Here is a 23,972-nt window from a genome sequence, read left to right as displayed (position 1 = left end):
ATTAAAAAAATGCTTTTAAAAGTAAAAAAAAAAGATTGTGCACCACAGCTGATCACCCCCCCCCCCGGTGTGCGCTGTTCTACTTACTCCATGCCTCCTTTTGGTGTGCACTGCATTTGTGCGCACCTTGCATTTGGTGCATGGTGCGTACTGCACATGCGCACACACAGCGCACACGCGCAGCCAGCGAACCAGTAGTAAATTGGTTCAGATTTCACCACTGAAATGACCTGTAAGTTCTATTATTTATTCTGCTTGTTCTTTGTGTTATTCCTGTTGTATCACAAGGTCTACAGTTTTGCATTTCGCCTGCTGCTTCATCCAGTTGGCATCACTGGTCAGGCATATGCCTAGTTGTGCAAGAATATGGAGAGGGGGGAAAAGTCATTATTGCACTGATCTTAGAATAAGCACATCTTTTAAAAAACAATGAATTATTTAAATCTTGCATTTTGACATTCCTGCGCTAAACTGGTAGATTAAAAGGTTGACGTAATGATCTACATATTGGTCTGCAAGTTTTTCAAAAGGAGATTCTCCAAATTAAAAGCATGATTATATTTGAAAAATTATTATAAGATCTTCATTCTGGAAACTTGTTTTACAAAGAATTTAACAGTTTTTTGGAGAAATATACTTCTGGTATTTCTGAATACAGCACCTAGCTGAATTTGATTTATGATAAGTAATGATTGGAATTTGGATGGGATATAATCTGAAAAGCCAAGAGGCGTAGGCTGCTCTGAGAAGTGAAAAAAAATGGGACTCAATGGCAAATCTCTTCCATATTCTGGCAGCTATCTGTCATATTTTTTCTGGCAAAACAAGTTTATAATGTGTGGATGTAAAAATGAGTCTCAGTTCCTTCACATTCTGTTCACAATTTTCCCATACAAATTGTTTTACAACGTCTTACTGATCAGTACTTCCACTGTTCTCTCTAAATTCTGTGCTGAATCAAATCTCGTGGCACCTTTAAAGGGGCCATTGAACTTTCCATGAGGCCAATCTGTGTAGATAAGTTGTCACCTATCCATTTTGTGTTAGCTTTTTTTTAGAAAAGAAATTTCAGTGAATGACTTTAACCTTTTTAGAAGAATATTTTAATGCTTAAATTGACACTTATTTTAAAATCAGAATAGATTGTTCTGCCTTTTACCTTCCATTTTTTTTTTTTTACATTTATACCCCGCCCTTCTCCGAAGACTCAGGGCGGCTTACAGTGTATAAGGCAACCATTTTGATGGTTTTAGTGTTAATCTGAATTGTGCTTCAAAACTGTTCTCGCATTTGCTTATTCATGAAATCTATACACCATCCCATTACAATCTGCTCTAATAAAATACAACAGCTGTAACAATAATAGCATTATCTATCTCAGTTCTTTGGTGAAACTCAACAGGTGGATAAAAATGCCAAATCCAGTCTAACTGGATTTGTGGCTGACTGTGCAACAAATCATCATCATCATCATAGAGGAAGAGAAAGAGCTGGAGAAAAATCACAAAATACCAAAAACTGCAAATAGAAATAGAAGCTCCCTACTTGCAAAAGCAAGAAAAGCTAATACCAATAGTAATATGCACCTTGGGTGAAATTCCAAACCTTCTGGAGCACCATTTGAAAACCATTGGCATTGACAAAATCACCATCAGACAATTGCAAAAATGCAACTTTATTTGGAACTGCTTACATTCTGCAATGATACCCTTAATATCATCAAGCAACAATTGTTTATGCCAGGCCCTTGGGAAGGACTTAATAGGTGATTAAAAGTACCAGATCCAGTCTAAACATCTGGCTGACTGTGTGACCAACTATAAAGGCAAATAGTTCCTAGGGATTTTACTCCATGAATTGTTGCCGCCTATAAAGGTTGGTGCTCATCTCCTTTTCAAGGTCATTGGGCCAGCGCTGTCTGAAGACATTTCCACGGTCATGTGACCAGCATGATGTCACAAATGGCTGTTACCTTTCCACTGAAGTGCTACCTATTTATCTACTCACATCTGCATGTTTTTGAACTGTTAGTTTGGCAGGAGCTGGGTCAAGGACAGGAGCTCACCCCATCATATGGCATTTGGGTCTCAAAACTTGGCTTCCTGCTTTCCAGCTGACAAGCCCACCGTCTTAACCACCGAGCCACTGTGCCACCCTTGCGACCAACTATATCAATGCAGTCATATATAAACAGAATGCAAGAATAATAAAACTATATTTGTGCCTCTAGAATCAATCACAAATCACCCAGCCTGGAAAAGCTGGATTTTTAGAGCTTTCTGGGATAACTAAGAGTTTACCTTCCCTAATTTAAGGGGACCCAATTCTAAATAGATTTATACAGCATTGCCCTATTACTGGTATTTAAAGTTTTTGAAAGTGTAAATTGCTTTCTGGACAAAGTATGAAAATATATGTGGAAAGTCATATAAAATGAATGGGTAATATTAATTGTAATATTAAACCTCCATATTAGGGGTAGAGATCCTGTGGTCCTACATATCGTGGCTCCCGTATGACACCTATCCTGCGCAGACTGCACTGGCTACCTGTGGCCTTCCGGGTGCGCTTCAAGGTCTTGGTAACCACCTTTAAAGCGCTCCATGGCATAGGGCTGGGTTATTTACGGGACCGCCTACTGCTACCGAATACCTCTCACCGATCCGTGCGCTCTCACAGAGAGGGACTCCTCAGGGTGCCGTCAGCGAGGCAGTGTCGTCTGGCGACGCCCAGGGGAAGGGCCTTCTCTGTGGGGGTTCCCACCCTCTGGAACGAACTACCCCCAGGACTTTGTCAACTTCCGGACCTCCGAACCTTCCGTCGCGAGCTTAAAACACACTTATTCATCTGCGCAGGACTGGATTAGATTTTAAATTTATTGGTTTTAAATGGGTTTTATTTTTTATATTGTTTTAAACATTCGGCCTTTTAGAATAAGTTTTTTAATTGTTATTTTAATCTGTACTTATGTGTTTTTATTTGCCTGTGAACCGCCCTGAGTCCTTCGGGAGATAGGGCGGTATATAAATACGATTAATAAATAAATAAATAAATATATTGTTGAATTTAGTCAGCCTTGTCAGGGTCACTGAAAGTTGTTGTAGCTCAGAATTAAAACTGGCATTTTGATTCTGCACAGGCTAACCACATTGCCTTAAATCTGCCAATCTTTGGATTTCTACCTGTTGCTTAGAAATGGGTGCTGTTGGATTGACCCTCTCTTCTCACAGATTTCTTAGTTGCTGCTAAATTTCTGCCATTATTTCAATTGGGAGAGGGAGGGGATTTGAGTTGTGTTGAAGTGACTCACTTGGTGTTGTCTATTAACGCACTGTGCATTATTCTTGCCAGAACCTGAGGGAAGCTGACACTATGGTGAGCAATTGTTTCCATGGTGAAATTAACATGGTGTGTTATTTTACAAGAATAATATCATGAAGCAGAAAACGGATGCTTTGTCTTATGTGGCTTTTGGAATTAATGGTAATCTTGCTGAAATGCATTGTATATCTCGACATTTACCTATGAGCCTATAAGCACCAATCTCCTCACTTTCCCGTAAGGCAGAAGTGAGCAATCTGTGGCCCTGAATTAGAAATCCAAGCATCTGTCACTATTGGCGTGGCTGGGAGTTGTAGCTTGGTAACCTCTGGAGAGCTACTTTCTCATAAATCCGAAGTAGGCAACGCAACACCTTACAGACATTTTAAATGGCAATTCCCAATCAATAGGCAAGTTGACTGGGTATTCTAGGACTTGCAATCCCACTAGGTAAGGGAGGACCTGTCTACATGGGAAGATGAAAGTCCCACCACAAAGACTGCCATTTGTTATTATGCTTTCCTGTGCCCATTTCATGACTTAGTTCTTCCCTTGGACAATGAATGTTTTCTAGGAGTACTGACAGATGCTACAGCCTTTTGAGGTTTTGCATTAATGTGATAATCTAGTCATGCATGAAGAAAGAACTGTACTGTAGATGCCACAATCTGTGGAGAAGCAGGTTTGGAGGAGTATTTTTTGCAGTTTTATCTTTGAAATGCCCACATTATTTATTTAGAGCAAATTAAATTCAATCTGGATAACAGGAGAATGTCGTATATTAATACAAATGATTAACACAGCATACCAAAGTAGTCATTTACTCAGAAACTACCCAATAAAATATAGATAAAATAAAATAAAATAGAAATAGAAATAGAAATATATGTGAGTATATGTCTATAATATATATATTCCATATTATCAAAATTGAATTATATGTAAAATCATATATACTTCCAAAGGCTTTGCCTCCAGATTCACGAGAAAAGAGCTGATATTGGTCCCCTGAATGATGATTATTATTGTAAATAACTTGTTTAAGACTGTTAAAAAGGTAAATGTAAAGGTTCCCCTCGCACATATGTGCTAGTCATTCCTGACTCTAGGGGGCAGTGCTCATCTCCATTTCAAAGCCGAAGAGCCAGCGCTGTCCGAAGCCATCTCTGTGGTCATGTGGCCAGCATGACTAAATGCCAAAGATGCACTGAATGCTGTTACCTTCCTACCAAATGTGGTCCCTATTTTTCTACTTGCATTTTTTACGTGCTTTTGAACTGCTAGATTGGCAGAAGCTGGGACAAGTAACGGGAGCTCACCCTAGGGTTTCAAACCGCTGAACTGCTGACTTTCGATCGACAAGTTCAGTGTTTTAGCTACTGAGCAAGACTGTTAGCGGCATGCAATCAGATGCAAAATCCACAAAAGATTAGCAAGAGAACAACCAATTCCAAGGAGTCCATGGAAATGGAATTTTGGGATAGAATTGGAGAAAAGTAGGTGGTTGTTATTAATATTTTTCATTAATTTTTAACCTGTTAGTTCCTGTCTAGGAATAGTTGTTTCTTCAGGAAATAATTTGATCTGCATGGGAAATCTCAAGAAAACGTTATGTAATTCTACTGAGAGCAAAGTGTTTCACACTTCAGACAAATTCAGGATACACATCAAAACACTCTCAAGGGAACAGGAAGGGTAGAAATATGGCTTCAGGTAGCAGAAGACTATCACTCAGTAATTATTTTACTTTTGCACAATAAACTGCCCTTTCCTCACAGGCTTTTGCATTCATGAGTCAATGTTTCAAAACAGCAATTGCATGGAAGTACATTTATTCAAAGGCTGTGATGGAGTTTCTCCCAAGTAATTCTCAAAATTCTCCATGTCAAGAATGGTTGGGACAATAGAGCTCATTTGTCCATCACTGAAGCTGGCTTATATCTATAGATCTCGGGCTACTTTTGATTAGATTTTGATTAAAATAGTTAAGCTTTGAGGGGCTCATTTGGATTAAATAATCCTGATAGCTTCCTCCATAAAGGAAAACCTCTTCTCTTCTCTTCTCTTCTCTTCTCTTCTCTTCTCTTCTCTTCTCTTCTCTTCTCTTCTCTTCTCTTCTCTTCTCTTCTCTTCTCTTCTCTTCCCTTCCCTTCCCTTCCCTTCCCTTCCTTTCCCTTCCCTTCCCTTCTCTTCTCTTCTCTCCTCTGCCCTCCACTCCCTTCCTATATATTATTATGTATTGCATTGTGTATTATATTGTATTGCATTGCCTTTCATTACATTGCATTACGTTACATTACATTATATTATATTAAGATTTTTATGGCCACTCATCTTAAATCAGGTCTGGACGGCTCACAACAGCAACAAAACTACAAAAAGCATAACAATCATACACACACCAAAAACCTAGCATCTTGATCCATCTCTCAGGGTGCCCCAGCAAATTTCTCTATATCCCCCTCCATGAGTGAAACCCAGGTTTTAATGGCCTTCTAGAAGGCTGAGAGAGTGGGAACCTGCTGGAGTATCGGAGCAGGAGAGGGTGTTCCATAAGGTATATAAGCTGTTACAGAAAAGGTATGCTTCCTAGGCCCCACTAGCTGACAATATTTTGGAGAAGGGACCTGGAAGGTGCCCCACCTATTCCTATCTAGAGGGATGAACAGAGGCACTCAGGGCCTCCTGCAAGTAGCCAGATCCGATGCCATGTAGGGCTTGAAAGATGATGAGCAGACCCTGGAATTGGACTTGGAAGAAAACTGGAAGCCAGTGCCGTTCACACAACTGGAGTGTAACATTGTTGAACCTAGGAGTGCCCAACACTGGACACACCACTGCATTCTGGTGGACCAGTTTTAACTTCTGGGTTGTCTTCAAAGGTAGCCCCATGTAGAGTGCATAGCAACAGTCCAAACAGGAAAGGAAGAAGGCAGCTAGGACTTCCAGTCCAGGAAAGGGTGCACTTGGTACACAAATCTTTACAAAATCTTTCTCCCAGCCATGGCTGCAATTTGTTCTTTGAGCCAGAGCTGTGACTCCAGGAGACTCCCTCCCCATTCCACTCCAAAATTGTGCACCAACTCAATCACAGAAATGCAATCCTGGTGTGCAAAGATCATCAGACCCTGGGAGGGGAGGGGCAAACCCCCAAATGTACTGTGTCTTGCCAGTGTTGAACCGAAGTCAGTTCCTCCCCCATCCACACCTTCATAGCCTGCAGTTAAAACTTTACCTCAGCCAATCAATGATTGTTTACAAGTCAGTATCTTATCCCTACAGTTTTGCACTAAAAATAAACTTATTTTTGCTCTGTTTAAAATTAAAATTAAAAATTAAATTAATTAAAATTAAAAAAGTGTTTGATGTGCTTGTGATGGTGGCCAACTACCAAGCTGCAAATACTGCTATTTTATGTTATTTGTTTATTTATTGGGCTTGTATGCTGCTCTGTTAATCAGTTCTGAATGGCTTGCACACCTACTAGGGGTGAAATGCTCCTGGTTCGGACCAGATCAGCTGCTCCGGTAGCGATCATGGCGGGTGGTTTGGAGAATCGGTAGCAATGGCGGCGCAAGGCTCCGCCCACCCACCCAGTTGTCATTAGTTCCTGGTTTTAACCAGGAAGTGATGTGTTATTTACCCTCTGCGCATGCGCAGAAGGTTTTGTGCATGCGCAGAAGGTCTGCGTGCACATGGGATGAGTGCATGCACACTTGCTTTGCTCACTACACTACTACACTACACTACTAACCAGAACTTATAAAACATTTGCTGGACCAATTCTTGAATACAGCTCGCCTGTCTGGAACCCATACCTCATTTCAGACAATGAATCATGTTCAATACAATTGAACATGTCCAGAAATATTTTACAAGAAGAGTTCTCCACTCCTCTGAATACAACAAAATACCTTATGCCACCAGACTTGAAATCTTGGGTTTAGAAAACTTAGAACTCCGCTGCCTTCGATAGGACCTGTGTTTAACTCATAGAATCATCTATTGCAATGTCCTTCCTGTTGAAGACTACTTCAGCTTCAATCACAACAATACAAAAGCAAACAATAGATTTAAACTTAATGTTAACCGCTTCAATCTTGATTGCAGAAAATATGACTTCTGTAACAGAGTTATTAATACTTGGAACACACTACCTGACTCTGTGGTCTCTTCTCAAAATCCCCAAAGCTTTAACCAAAAACTGTCTACTATTGACCTCACCCTATTCCTAAGAGGTCTGTAAGGGGCGTGCATAAGAGCACAAACGTGCCTACCGTTCCTGTCCTATTGTTTCCTTTCATTATATCCAATTAATATAGTTATTACATGCTTATATATATGCTTATATATTATATACCATATATACTCGAGTATAAGCCGACCCGAATATAAGCCGAGGTACCTAATTTTACCACAAAAAACTGGGAAAAACTATTGACTCGAGTATAAGCCTAGGGTGGGAAATGAGGCAGCTACTGGTCAATGTAAAAAATAAAGATAGAGCCAAGTAAAATAACATGAATATTTATTTGAACGAAAAACAATAAAAGTGCAAAAGGGGGTCCCCAAAAAGAATATGGTATCAAAAATACAGTATCTTTAAAAGTAACAGCAACCAAGCTAACGAGAGCTAAAATCCCTCAAAACTGGAGTTCTCCTCCTCATCATCTGTTTGTCCAAACAGAGCTTCAGCTACTTCAGCTTCTGTGATGTTATCCGCATATACGTTGTTGTCATCACTGAGTTCACAGTCGTCGTCATCATCACTGCTGTCACTCTCATACAATGCGCTGTCTTCACTGCCATCCATAGCATTACTAATGCCACATTTCTTGAAGGCACGTTGCACCATGTCCTCTGGAATATCTTCCCATGCATCACGAACCCACTGTGCTATTAGTTCTATGTCTGGCTTTCTCAGATTTCCAACTTTTGTCAGACGAGCTTGACCAGATGTCATCCATTCATGCCACATCCTTCGCACACGGTCCTTGAAAGGTTTATTTAAACTGACATCTAGGGGCTGCAATACAGATGTAAGCCCACCTGGAATAACGGCCAAAGTGACTTGAGATGACTTTGCCAATTTTTTTATGTCATCAGATGTGTGGGCTCTGAACATATCCCAAACTAACAGTGATCTTCTAGTCCAGTCCCCACTCCTCAAGCAAGAGATCCTATACTGTTTCAGACAAAGGATTGTCCAGTCTGTTCTTTAAAAACCCTCCAGGAATGAAGTGTCCAATAAGGTTCAAATTGCAAGTAGTCCTCAATTTAAGACTGCAATTGAGCCCAAAACGTTGCTTTGTTATGTTTCCCTAACTGTATGTATCCCCCTCCACCCCATTTTACATCAGGCTGCCAACAAAGGGAAGCACGGCTGAATATTATTATTATTATTATTATTATTATTATTATTATTATTATTATTATTATTATTATTATTATTATTATTATTATTATTATTATTATTATTATCATTATCATTATCATCATTATCATCATCATCATCATCATCATCATTATTATTATTATCATTATCATTATCATCATCATCATTATCATTATTATTATTATTATCATCATTATTATTATCATTATCATTATCATTATCATTATCATTATTATTATTATTATTATTATTATTATTATTATCATCATCATCATCATCATCATTATTATTATTATTATTATTATCATTATCATCATTATTATTATCATTATCATCATCATCATCATCATCATCATCATCATCATTATTATTATTATTATTATTATTATTATTATTATTATTATTATACCGCCTTCTCCCGAAGGACTCAGTGCGGTGAAGTAAGATTCAACAGCGGCAGGAGGAGCTGGCTCTGTGTTTGTGTGTGTGTAGTATGCTGCCGCCCTGTTTCCTGGTGCTCTGCCCTGACCCCAGTGGCAGTCCTTACTCTCTCTCTCCTCTTTCTTTCCTTCTCGCTCCCCAGTTCAGAGCTCGGACTGCTCTTATTTTCACTCCCCTTTTCTTTTCTTTCCTTCCTTACACCAGCCGCCCACCCATGCCAAGGTCTCCTGGCTCTTCGCCTCTGTAAGCAGCGGCTTCGGCAGCGCCGCCTCCCTCCATGGATCGGCTCCTTCCCCAGCACTGAAGGCATCCTTAGGAATACACCTCCACCTCCAGGAAAATAAAAGAGGCAGAGAAGGTAAATCGCCCGCCCGTTCGGAAAGGAAGGAGAGGACTCCAATGGAAGAAGGAGAGGAGAATTACCAATAACAAACACAAAGCGCTGGGTTAGAGGTGCCTTGTCATGTACAAGGAGATCAGAGAGGGCAACCACCATGAAACAATAATCAGACTCAAAACGGGCTGCTTATTTGCCATTTGCTCTGGTAGAACGGGTTTTTAAAAAAATTGGTTTGGAGAAGGAAAGCTAATTTGCTGATCTGCGCGAGGGTCGGTTTCTTTTGCCTCCTTCTTCTTCCTCCTCCTTCTTCCCACCCTAGCTTGCAATGCCCCATCTCCTCCTCCTCCCCCTCCTCCTGCCCCCCTCTCGGATTCGGCGTCCATTCCTTGCCTTTGCAGAGCGGAGGTGTTGGGGGGGGGAGGGTTTGGGAATAGATTTGGCAGAGGAGATTACCGTAATTTTGCTCGCTGTTTACGAGCAAGTCTCGGTGATCTGGTTACAATGTTCACTGGGAGTGAAACGCAAAGTATAGTTAGCCTGAAAAAACTGAACCGTGTGACTGGCGGGAGAGAAGGACGGCGCCGGAGGGGCGGGGAGAAATCGTTTGTTCTTGCCGTATTTCTCCGCTTTCCAAGAGGCTTTTCTTTTTCACCTCTTTCTCCCCACCTCCCCAATTTCCATAGGGGGAAAAAAAAAACCTGGGGAAAACTTGGCAAAAATAAAATAAAATAAAAAGTACTGAGTGCAAATGTTTTTTTTATACTGTAGTTGGAGTTTTCCACGTTTCTTTTCACATTCAAGGCAGCATTCTCCCCCATCCTCGCTGCTTTTCCAAAACATGCTTTGAAACCTTTGCATTTTATTGGGATGTATTCAGGACAACGCCCCTCCGCCTCCGAGGCGAGAGGAGGACAGTGAGAGGAGGGCGAGTGACAACGCCCCTCCGCCCCGCCCCTCCGAGGGCGAGAGGAGGTCGAGTGAGAGGGGGGGGAAAATGTCGAATGCCCCCTCCACCCCCCGCCCCCTCTGCCGGCCACCGCCGCCGCCGCCATCAAAAAGCGGCGGCAGAAAACGCCGAGGCCAGCCGCCCAAAACGAGCCGGCCGAGCTGGCAAAGCATGCCGGCAGCATTTGGGCTCGTCCTGCCGGCCCAGCTGCAAGGGTAGACTCGAGTATAAGCCGAGGGGGCGCTTTTCAGCACAAAAAACGTGCTGAAAAACTCGGCTTATACTCGAGTATATACGGTAGTTATTTTCATGCTTATGCTTATATATACTGTTGTGACAAAATAAATAAATAAATAAATAAATGTGTGGTGTGTGCACTTCCAAACCAGTAAGGAAAATCCGTAGATTTCACCCCTGACACCTACCATTTGCAAATTGTACCAGGTTTTCATGGGAGATACTTTATCGGGGTTTTGCTGAAGTTTAGCTCCACCATATATATGAATACAAAATAATGCAGTGCCAATCAAATCATTAGCATGTTTTTTTTAAAAAAAAGAGTAGATTGGGGTTTTTTGGTTTGCCTCCTTACTCTCACACATTGCTTGATTAGAATCATAAGTGATATTTATTGACTAGTGATGATGAAGACTCTTATTTCACTGACCTCATCTTCACACGGAATAACATATATCTTATCTTTTACTCTGCAACACATTTAATTTAGAAGTAGTATGGAAGAATGATAGCCTCCAAATGAAAAGTGTTAACTCCTTGGTGGATTTTCTGCCTGTGTCATATCATGTCACTGTAATATGTGCAGAGTTATTCAAAAGTGTCATCCAGATCATAGGGATGAAGGGTAAGATTAGTGTTAAATCCTCAGACACTTAGGTAGACAAACAACCCCAAACCCTCAAACTAGTAGAAGGACATTTTTCGTGGATCAATCTTTGCCCCAGGTGGCCTAAATTTGCAGGGGGGGAGGGGAATCACACTATTCCATTTCCTGAAAATTTCCTTGTAATCAGGATGTTTGTTATGTGACAAGTCACCTAGTTAAATAGCCTCAAAAGTTTTAAACATCACAAATTCAACGGTCTTAAGAAACCCTTATGCTTAGGTGTATAATAAAGGAGCTATAATGTTTGAGTATTCTTTATTACTTGTGAATTTATGACTGTCGGTGAATCATTGCTCCATAAAGTATATTCTATACTAGAGGTGGAAACTCCAGATGCTGCTGAAATATAAATTTCAGGATTTTTAGGAAATATGGCAAAGATGGAGGATGATGAGAGTTGTAATTCAGCAACATTACAAATGCCACATTGGTGATTTATACTATAATTTGGGAACTACTCCTATGCAAAATTACACCTTCATACGTTTGCATGTGGAATTCTGATTGAGGGCCTAAAGTTTTTCATGCTGAAGTGCTTTTGTAATTTTGAAGCCTCTTCTCACATCTTGAATTTCAAATCATAATATATTTGTGGGTATCTGTGTCAACTTTAAGGTCAATGCTTTCTTTAACATTGTTTTATCCTTCAGGACTTGACAAGCAGCTATTGTCAAAGATGAAAATTCACTCCAATTCCTTTAACAAATTAATTTCTGTAATAGTTTACTTCTCTCATTTGTTTGCATAACTGCCTATCGTACCAATGGTCACAGAAGATTATTTCGAAAACCAGCTGATTCTGAACAAAAATTGGTGTAATTTTCTATCTTTAGTGCTTCTATTATCTTCATATATTGTTGGAAGAAAAATCCAGTCCAGTTCCAAGCCAGCACAAAGATGCTGGAAATAAAATGGAGGCTGACTACAAGGAAAGAAGGTCTCTGTTTATTTGTTTTTCCCGAAACTTCAGTGGCAGCAGCATGTGCTGGGTGAGTGGGTGGATTTTTATAGGGTTCTGGTGTTTGGCGTTTGAGATGCTCCAGGGGGTTTTGCAATGTAGTGAGCCTTGTGTCTTTTACTATTCCAATGATGGTTGGTTATGTTAAAAGGTCATGTCCTGTCCTTAGAATTTGGGTGGGGGAATGTAAATTCTTAATCCCATCAGCTCCAGCCTTCTGTAGGAGCTGTGGCTGAAGATGTTTTGTTTATCAATAGGACAGCCTGGCTTTCTTAATAGGTACAAAATATCCATCTCCAAAGACTTGAGGCTTCGGCTTGAGGCTATGGCAGGAGGGCTGGGGCTGCTTTCTGCCTTTATTAAGATTTGTCTTCATTTCTCCTTTGGGGAAATATAATTTCTGCCTCTTTTAATATTCCCCAAAATATTCCACTCTCCGGGGGTAGGAGCTTTCCACAATTGGGGGAGCTTACCACAATACATTTGAAGTAGTTCCACAATGCCTTGCCAAGCCTGAATTCTTCAAAAGAAATAGGGAGACAAACGAAAGATACTGACCCATTTTAAGATGCTTCTGCAGTAGTGAAAAATAACCTCCCTGTCAATCCGTACAAATGGAATTGCTTGTATTCCTCCAGCCATATCTTCACTTCATAAAAATGTACCTTTCTCTGGTTGCGTGAAAAAAAACAAATCCAGTGGTTGCTTGGAGGGGAACTGAAAAGGCACAAAGTCACCTTTGTGCTTGAAAAACCTGAGGCTCAGGAAATGGGAGGCGAGAATGAAAAAACTATTTGGAAACTACATCCAATCCATATTTAAATACTCAAATCCATATTTAGAACAAAAACCAATATCATAGCTAAGCTAGAAATCAATTTCAATTTTCTTAATGTTTTTGCAGCTAATTGAATTAGCATTTAAATATCATGGTACTCTAGTATTCTGTCATCCAGGGTTGTATTTATTTAATAGTTGTTTTGTAACTGAAGTCTTTTAAGTATTTAAAAGACTCCTTTACTTAATATTTCCATTCTCATAGCTTTTTGGCTCATCTATTTTGTGCAACTTTTCTACAAATGTTTTATCTTGTTTCCTGAGCATTGTAACCTTTGTCAAAGGTATAATTGGTAGAATTATAATAACGACTATTGTGGTGTTGCTGCTGCTGCTGTTCTTATTATCATTATGTTATTATTCATCAGGGAATAATTTAGCATAAGTAAAAGCAAAGATATCACAAAATTGATTTGTGTTGTTTGGAAATTCAAGCTCCAACTGAGAACTCAGAAATTATCCAAGTAATGTCTTAAGATATCACATGTTCCAACAATGTGGTTTTTACAAAAAAGTTACATTTAGAAACATTTACAACAAACTTGTAAAACATTGTTTACCCTGTTTGTTATTCTGCCTGTACCAATAACTATAGAGATGATTTTTGGAATAATCTAGGCATTTCATTCCATTCTTTTCCATAATCTACCTACTCCTATTGTTAGATTTCTGGATTTTGTGATTCCCACCCCAATTTCTCTTTTTTTCATTCTGTTGTCCCCAAGTATTGCCACATCTACAAAAAATTACTCTCTTCTTTTCAGTTATTGCTGTATCCAGTTATTGCTGGCCACATCTACAAAAAATTACTCTTTTCTTTTCAGTTATTGCTGTATCTATTGTAATGTGTGAGAGATTGGGAATAGTTTGCATGCAAAAATCCCATTTTTATCACCATCATTTTCAACATTTTTAGTTATATCACATTTGGGAAATTCTGAAATTATAATTTTTGCAAAGATGCCAGTAGATCTTAATAGCTTAATAGGCCATGACTTTGGTCATAGTCAGTTTGAGCAATTTTGGTGCATCCACTAATTGCAGAGCCATCTTTTTCTTTACAAAATCTGCCTTTGCTGCTCTTTGATGCAGGCTGAATCTTTGATTTAATCACATTTGTTCATCATGTTCGTTGCTGAACTGCAAAAATCAACCCTTCCATTTTCTTCTTGGTGGTGCCAGGTTGTAACCATTGCCAATTCCTGGCCTCATCCACTTTATATTCACTTTCTTTTATGCATTGTCCATGTAATAGTTTATTTTGTCCAATTTTCTAACTGGTTTCCCAACAATTCACATTTTGCTTCTGCTGCTTTCAAAATGTTTACTTTGCAAACTGCACCAAGCACCTTCTATTTAATTACCTTGATGTGATCATTTAGCCCATCTTCTTCTTCTCCAACTGCCTTTTTTGGTTACTTGTAGCTCTCCTATTCCACACCAAACATAACCACAGACAAAACAAAGTAAGTATAAGCAGTGGCAGGTGGGATGTGTGTGCTTAAATGTACACATCTCAGCAGAGCAGATCTGAAGTTGCCTGTAAACAAATCCAAAACATAATAGGGATGTTCTTTCGCAATGCAAAGTCTAGCCACTGTGCAGAGATTGCAAATTTGTCTGGTTTCAAAGTGACAGAATTTTGGCAGGCAAGAGGTCGAAGACTTCAAGTACCTGGAGTTCAGGCAAACACTTGTTCTCAATGGAATGGGTAACAACTTCTCTTATGTACAATCTCCATCTGGTGGGATCTAACCAGTGGTGAAATCCATTTTTTTTACTACCGGTTCTGTGGGCGTGGCTTGGTGGGCGTGGCAGGGGAAGGATACTGCAAAATCTCCATTCCCATCCCACTCCAGGAGAAAGATACTGCAAAATCCCCATTCCTTCCCCACTCCTGGGGGAAGAATATTGCAAAATCTCCATTCCCACCCGACTCTGGGGCAGCCAGAGATGGTATTTGCCAGTTTTCTGAACTGCTCAAAATTTCCTCTACCGGTTCTCTGAACGGCTCAAAATTTCCTCTACCGGTTCTCCAGAACCTGTCCGAACCTGCTGGATTTCATCCCTGGATCTAACTGAGGTTGGGAATGCTGTTTCTGGGTGAGAAGCCACATAGAATGCTTTTGCTTTTCTTGATGCAGCCTGCAAAGCAGGGGTGAAATCCAGCAGGTTCTGACAGGTTCTGGAGAACCGGTAGAGGAAATTTTGAGTAGTTCAGAGAACCAGCAAATACCACCTCTGGCTGGCCCCAGAGTGGGGTGGGAATGGAGATTCTGCAATATCCTTCCCCCAGGAGTGGGGAGGAAATGAGGATTTTGCAGTAGCCTTCCCCTGCCATGCCCACCAAGCCACGCCCAAGAACAGGTAGTAAAAAAATGGATTTCACCACTGCTGCAAAGGAGTAGATAGTCACCTGGGAACAGGTTTCTTAACATCTACAGGTAGACTGCTTTTGGTGATTGAGAACTCAGCCTCAGCTGTTTTACTGCCTCCTTAAGTTGACACTCATCCTGTTAAAGACTACTTCAGCTTTAATTGCAATAATACAAGAGCAACCAATAGATTTAAACTTAATGTTAACCACTTTAATCTAGATTGCAGAAAATATGACTTCTGTAACAGAATCATCAGAGCTTGGAACACTTTACCTGACTCTGTGGTCTCTTCCCATAATCCCAAAAGCTTTAACCAAAAACTTTCTACTATTGACCTCACCCCATTCCTAAGAGGACCATAAGGGGCGTGCATAAGAGCACAAATGTGCCTACCATTCCTGTCCTATTGCTTTTCTTTTTCTTCTTATATATATATGCTTATACTTCCTTATATTTCCTCATATATATGTTAATATACTGTATAATCTTTTTGTGTGATGCCTATATATATTGTTCTGACAAATAAATAAATAAATAAAATAAAATAAAAACATCCAGAGTAGATTCTTCTACTCACATTCATCTGAGTTCAAGCCAGTCATAGTAGTAATCCACACTTTCCATTTGTGTGTGTTTGTGTGTGTATGTGCAAGTATAATAAATAAGCATCACTTCATGGATGCAATGCATATTCCATTGTTATTACAAGCCCTGGTAGTGCAATGGTTAAAGTGCAGTATTGCAGGCTAATTCTGCCCATAGCCTGATGTTCGATTCTGATGGGGCTGAAGGTTGACTCAGCATTCCATCCTTTCAAGGTCAGTAGAATGAGGACCCAGATTGTTGGGGGCAATATGCTGACTCTGTAAACTGCTTAGAAAGGGCTGAAAAATACTTTGAAGCGGTATATAAATCTAAGTGCTATTTTTCTCTAATTGTTTACATCTACATTCTTTTTTTTAATTATTATTATTATTATTATTATTATTATTATTATTAAAATGTTCTACCAGTTGTCATCCATTCTCCAACTTTATTAGCTTGCAAAATTTCATTAAATTGAATAGCCAGTACTTAACGGACAGGCATCAGATGTTTATACCAAAATATTCTTTTGTTCATGTTGTTCATGCTGATTTTATTAAAATTTACTTATTCTGTCTTTATATTGCTCAACTTTCTATGAAATAGCTGTGACTGTAATTATGATTGTCTAACCATCTTTATCCCAAAATGTTATATTTTCTGTAAACATTTCCTGATATTATTTTTTCATTATTTCCTTCAAATTCTGACATATTGCTTATATCAGCTTGTAATTCACTGATCTTTCTTTCCAATAGAATTTTTTATTTTGTGATTGATTTTGTTCCCTTTTTTTTACAGCAATTCTGATTTTATTACTGCTGCTGTGTTGCAGTTAATAAATTTTAGCCAATGTGTATGTTTCAAGATTTTCTACCAAATCTGTGTCTTTCAGAACTTTATACCAGTTCTTTCTACTCATCTTTTTCAACACCGGAAGTCTTTAATTACAGATTGGCGATTTTTATAATTTTCAATAATTTTTCCTTTCAGTTCCATCTGTCTGCCTGAGTGCTAATGTTCAGTATCTTTTTCTCAATACCTTTTCCCATCACTGCTAAGTTAATAAAATTTGACGTTGCTCTTTAAAAAAAAAACTTCTCTGATGATCTTCCATTTCAGAAGATTATATTGTTACCAAATATTATAGCATTCCTCAAAATGCTATAAATTCAGTATTCATAAAAGCTTATGCCCTAAGGATAGATTTTTGTTGATTTACTAATCATTATTCACCAATTCCTGAATCAGAATATGTTTCCAAATATCTATACTAAAATCCCCTGGTTTTAGGATGTTATTTGAGATAGTATTTCATGATTTTTCCCTTGATCATTTCTTTGCTTTGTGCGGTTTTACAGTCCCTTTACAGCTGGCTAGTTTGGTTTTCTAGCAGAGTAGCTGAACCCTGTAGCCCATTTATGAAAAGATACCCAAGAGCACCAGGCATAGTCCATATTGACTGGATCAGGGGTCTCCAACCTTGGCAACTTTAAGACTTGTGGACTTCAACTCCCAGAACTCCCTTTGCTGGCTGAGGAACTCTGGGAGTTGAAGTCCACAAGTCTTAAAGTTGCCAAGGTTGGAGACCCCTGCTCTAGAAAATTTAACCAGCTGACTCCTATGAGAAGCATCATATTCTGCACAGAAATGTACTTAAGTCCAACATTGCTTGGCTGATGCATCTACTAGCAATACGGGAAAAATAATTAAATGTTTTTGAGGGTGAAAGGAAAAAAATGCTCAGAATGTTTAGAGACACCTCTATTTCAAAAGTATGTTTCAATTCCTATAAGTATTATTCAGTTTTCAATCAAAACTATAGAGGTACATGAAACCCTCCTTTAAGAATTTAATTGTAGGATGATGGTTTGAAATCTGGTGGATGTACTTCCACTGACGACTAATGCTCTAATCTGAAATAGCTCCCCTGGAATCCACTTTAATATAAGACAGACTGAAGTGATTGCCACAGACATCAGATGCTGGTTATGAAGGAGGCAATTAAGACAGCTTCTCGACTTCACCTCCTGAATCCCCCAGTGAAAATAGAAAAGACAGAAGTATATGAAGTACACCCAAAATTTCATGTGGATTTCCTTTTTCATGAATTAGAAGTTCAGGACACAAACTTGATGTCACAAAACAGGGCATTGTTTGTCTTATCTGTAAGGAGGTACAGAAAAGCTAATTTTTCTAATTCCCTTCTTCAGTGCTCATTCTATGCCTGCATTAGCATTGTGCGATAAATCTGAATTTTGGGACTTTGTTGTTGCTTCATAATAGCTAAGTTCACTTAACATTCTTTATCTGACAACTGAATCAATCCATTATAATGGATTTGCTCAACACAGTGAACTACACACATATCAAAGAGGCTGATTTCACACACTATGTTAAGTCACAAAATAGCTTGCGATTCCAAGTTTAATATGTTTGAGTTCAGATGAGTTACATCAGGGGTAGTCAACCTTTTTATACCTACCGCCCACTTTTGTATCTCTGTTAGTAGTAAAATTTTCTAAGCGCCCACTGGTTCCACAGTAATGTGCCGTGTATTGTCGTCTGCGCATGCCTCTCGCGCATCGTGGATTGGGTTGGGGGGGCGCCAGCTACCAGCTTCGCTTGTCTGTTACAGCTGGGTGGTGTGGAAGGAGATGCGCGAGCTATTCTGGGACGAGGCTCTTTTGTTTGTGGTTGCACTATAACACCATTTAATTTCACTTATGTAATGTGAACTAAACTTATGTGCGGGTGATACAAATAGTATATTTTCAGAAATTTAAATTGTCACGGGGAATTTTATGAAAATCTAATGAAAATGTTTTTAAATAATGCTATGAATTTTTTTTAAAAGTCAATTAAATTAAAAAAAAAAAAGGAAAGTGCTTCAGTATCGGACAAAACCCCTACCGCCCACCATGAAAGCTGGATCGCCCACTAGTGGGTGGTAGGGACAAGGTTGACTACCACTGAGCTACATGAACTTCACCAAAATGTAATCTTATTCAGGGTCTACCGCTTACACATTATTTTTGAAAGAAAAAATGTGGAGGATACATATTATTAATAATTAATTAGGTTTACCAAAGTCTAATGATTTAAAAAATATAAACCATATTAGGAAGCTGTAGTCTTAAAGATAGATAACTATTGTTTAAGGTCTGCATTAATGGTGATAATTATGCATTTTGAAAAAGTTATAAAAGTACAGTATTCATTTTTCTTTACTTAGGATAAAATTCTCTGTGGTCCTATGAATGATATTATTTAAAATAACACAAGATTCATGGACAAAGGTTGTTGATCACTGTGTGGTCCAAACCTTTTGTGATTCTTTTAATAAATTGAATGCGATATATGACTATTGATATCTAACTCTGGAAAGTGTTGACTTATATGTTATGCTTGTGTTTGCTTCAATAACAATCCATGCACTACATTTCTGAAAGCGAAACAGGAACATCCTATCACTTTGCTTTGCTCTCATAGTACTTTGTCACTTGGCAAAACTGGCTATGAGAGGTGCAAGTCTACGGTCTGACTAGCAAACCCAAGAAAAGTAGACACTCTTAGGAACTTTAAAATCCAAAAAGCAAAACTTTATGGGAGACACCATTTCAGTACTAAAGAATCAAAACCAACTCTGGTTTGTCCTGCGCAATGCATGTATAGTTAAACAATAGCTTCTCTTTCTCCCCAGCCTTAGTTGGACACATTGTGCAATTATGAATCGTCCTTTTGTTTTGAGAACTGTTCACTTTTCTGTCAGACACTTGCATCAGTGACCTTGGTGGTTTCTTGGCTCTCACAGTCCGTTTCTGGTGCATCTGCATTCTTTCTCCCTTTCCTTCCCCCCAGTTCTTTGGCAAGTTGAATAGCGATAAGACCTAAAGGTTTTAAAAGCGGTTCAACCATGACACTGTGAGCTGTACTTTGTTTTTTTTTTTTGACTGTGGGAACAGAAATAGAAAATCCTTCTCTCCTTTTCCTTGGCATAATCCTCCTTCTATGATTGTGCTTTTTGGAGAATGGAACGGATCATATGAAGAAAGGGATTTTTCCAGATAACAGAAAGACAGAAAATGACTTTTATTAGTTATAATTAATTCCTCCAGCATCAGTACTGGTTTATTTGCTGGGTAAACTGAGTTGCAATTTTTATTTCTGATTCAAAAGAGCAAAAAGATCATTTCCCCAGATTTCCTTCTTTTCTTCCTAGTGTATACTTAAAAGAATAGCGAATGATTATATATATATATATTTCCCTACAAGCCTAGATATCTCTGCCTGTATATTCTGCTCTTTAACTTTCAGTCCACTTTATTTCTATGATTAACTGGGTTTTTCTCTGTTCATTCATTTCTCTGCCTCTTTTATTCTTCCTTCTCTACCTCTTTCCCTGTCCTGCATCCCATGCCCTTTAGAATGAGCAACCCTCTCTCTGGTGTCCATATCTTTTTCCCACCAGATCTTTTTTGTCTCAGGGTCTCAGGTTCTGTTCTGCCTTAGCTTCATTCCATTGCCCTCCATGTTCCTTGCCAATTGGTGAAAGACAGTGCTTTTAAAACAATCCGTTAATTGAAATAGTAAGGAGAAACCGGGTGACTCAGTTGGAAAAAGAAGGAAGGATATCATATAACATCAACCTCTCTCCTCCCACAACATCTGAGCCCCCAGTTGTGCTCACCTAATCCTTACCAATTAATGATGTCAGAAATATCTTTGATTAAAATCATAGTTTTGTGTTCTAGAGAGGGAGGGCAAGGATTGCTGAAGGAGCTGTCCAAGGTAGGAGTTTATACATGAGGCAATTGGGTCATTTAATTCTGTCTCTTACTCTTTACTGGCTTTCAAATTCTTTCATGCAAAGCTAGGGAAACCAGAACAGGAAACTCTTTCCTCTTGGTTGTTTCTTTGGTCCAGTAGATGCTTAGTAGGTGCAGAATCAGTGACTCAAGACAGAACCAACATAGCAATATGAGATCAGTAGGCAGGTTGTCTGTATTCTACAGTGGCAGTAGATAAAAATAGATAAGTTGGCTGTGTTCTACTGTGGTAATAAGTAAAAGAACAGGGTTTAGAATAGAAATTCTGCCCGCACAAAATTACTAGTTACTTTAGAAGTCTGGGAACTGATTTCTTTTGAGGAAGAAGAATTACAAATGAAATGTTGAGCATATGGCTTGGGAGAATAGATGTTTTATATTGTACAGAGAGCTGAAAATCAGCACCTTCAGAAAGCTGTTATATTGCTCTTTCCTTTCATTTCAAAATATCAACTACTGGTTTAGAAAAGTTCATTCAAATAAATTGCTATTAGGTGTTTTGGTAGTGTTAACATTCAACACCATCTCTCTATCCACTCCATTTTGTAAAAGAATTACAAAGGTCAAGCAAAAATCATGAAGGTGGAACTCAACATTTCCCAAACGTATTTATTTCTAATGGGATATTAGAAGAGAAGGAAAGGGGGGGGGAATGCTACATTTTTATATGTTTGAGGTCTTACATTTCTTACTTTTTTAATGGCCCAAATGTGAATTATATCTAATATTTACTCAGACCCTCATATGTTCCCAGGTAGTTACTTAAGAGCATGTTAGTATCTTTCTTGTCCAATCAATTTTTTTTGAGATATGAAGATGTTTGCATGGTATAGAAACAACAAGCAATGGGTACAAAGCAGAAGGCTGATATAAATAAGGTCTCCAATCTTTCGTTTCCTAAAAATCAGTGATATGTAGCAGTACCAGTGGTATAATTCATGCATTTAGAATTTCCAGACTCTAGAAGTCTTTACATAGTATATGATGTAGAGAGACTAATGAAAAAGGAAAGAATTTGGTATTGAATTGTATTTTTAGTATGTCTCTTCCAGAAATCTAAAATCTTTTTTAGATTTAGCTATGTGTGTATTTTTAAAAGTTTATTATCATTTTAATTTCCTTATTTAAAGAAATGTTTGTCTTTTGTTTTATGTCTGGTTTTTATGTTTCTCTTTTTAGTTCTTTAAAATTTTGTCCAATTTATAGGAATGAAGTTTTTCTTCCTTCGTGAACTACATAATTATTGTGTTTTTTAAGTTCATGGTTTTTTAAAAATATTGATTATTATTTTAATAGCTGTATTACATTTCTTAATTGATATGGTCCTACTAGCACCCATTGTAATGTTTATATAGTTCTGAGTATTTTTTTTAGCTTGCTTTGGATAATTATGGCCAGAATTTAGCCAGATTTTAGATCCTTTGCCAGATGAATGCTGTTTCATCTAAAATTAGTTCTTGTACGTAGAACTGATACAAGTTTATAGGATTGGACTTTAATTGGTGGATACATTGTGACTTTTAAAGGCTTTACAGCAGGAATATCATTTTTTTCTCAATTCCACACTAGATTTGTTCTTGATTATTGCTTAATATCTAAATCCTTAATCACAAAGATAATTGTAATATAGATCATGTTGCTGTCAATTTAAAGAAAGTTATTCTACTTTTTCAAAATAGTACTTAAATACTTAATTATTTTCTAAATTGAGTGAAACAAAATTGATTTTTTAAAAATAAACAATACACAAACTTAATATTTGTTGGAATTTTTGAGGCATATATCTGTGGTTTTCTTATTGTTTGTGCTTCTAGTAAAAAGAATCAGATATCTAAATAAGAACATTTACACAATAAAGTTAAGCAATTTTTGAGTAGATAGGCAAGACATACTGTACTGAAGCTGTATAACCCCTTTGTGACTGCTAAATTAGAGCAATATTCATTGAATTATATAAAGCAGGTACTTGGAAGAAAAATAAATGGTCTGCCAAATTATTGGTTTCCCAAATGATGCAGCAACATAAAAGTAACATCATTTCTACTATTAAAGATGCTCAAAGCAAAGCATAATCTAATGAATTGGTAATTTCTTTAATTTTATGCTCAACTTTATGAGTCAAAGATTACAGAGCCTGAAATTAGACCCTTTTGAAATAATGTAGTTCTGAAGGTTACACACGACCAAGCTTTTTGTCTAGCTGCATCTTTATTTGTTCATGGAAAAAAAAGGCACTGGAATGGAGAACAACTCCAAAGTAAGATAGGTTGGTTCCAGTGGTGGGTTGCTACAAGTTTGCCCCAGGTCAGGCAAACTGTAGCGGTGGTGGGAGGCTCCACCCATTTCCCAGAAGTCTCTGCGCATGTGTAGAAGCTTCTGCACGTTTGCGTGAGCACCCATGACCAAACTGAAACCCACTACTGGTTGGTTCCAATGCTTGATATTCTGAAGGGGAAAATGTCCAGTCGGGGTGGACAATCCCACAAGACAGAGTGGCTGTGGATGCCGGCATCCCGGTACAGTCAGCTGAGTCCACGGCTGACTGTTGGGGGCGAGTCATTGGCCCCGATGGAGAGGGTGCGCAACTTGGGCGTCCTCCTGGATGAACGGCTGTCTTTTGAAGATCATTTGACGGCCATCTCCAGGAGAGCTTTTTACCAGGTTCGCCTGGTTCGCCAGTTGCGCCCCTTTCTAGACTGGGATGCCCTATGCACGGTCACTCACGCCCTCGTGACATCTCGTCTGGATTACTGCAATGCTCTCTACATGGGGCTCCCCTTGAGGGGCATCCGGAGGCTTCAGTTAGTTCAGAATGCGGCTGCGCGGGTGATAGAGGGAGCCCCTCGTGGCTCCCGTGTGACACCTATCCTGCGCAGACTGCACTGGCTGCCTGTGGCCTTCCGGGTGCGCTTCAAGGTCTTGGTAACCACCTTTAAAGCGCTCCATGGCATAGAGCCTGGTTATTTACGGGACCGCCTGCTGCGACCGAATACCTCCCACCGACCCGTGCGCTCTCACAGAGAGGGACTCCTCAGGGT

This window comes from Ahaetulla prasina, chromosome 3, assembly GCF_028640845.1.
Source record: "Ahaetulla prasina isolate Xishuangbanna chromosome 3, ASM2864084v1, whole genome shotgun sequence".
Lineage (NCBI taxonomy): Eukaryota > Metazoa > Chordata > Lepidosauria > Squamata > Colubridae > Ahaetulla > Ahaetulla prasina.
This window is presented reverse-complemented; position numbering follows the sequence as displayed.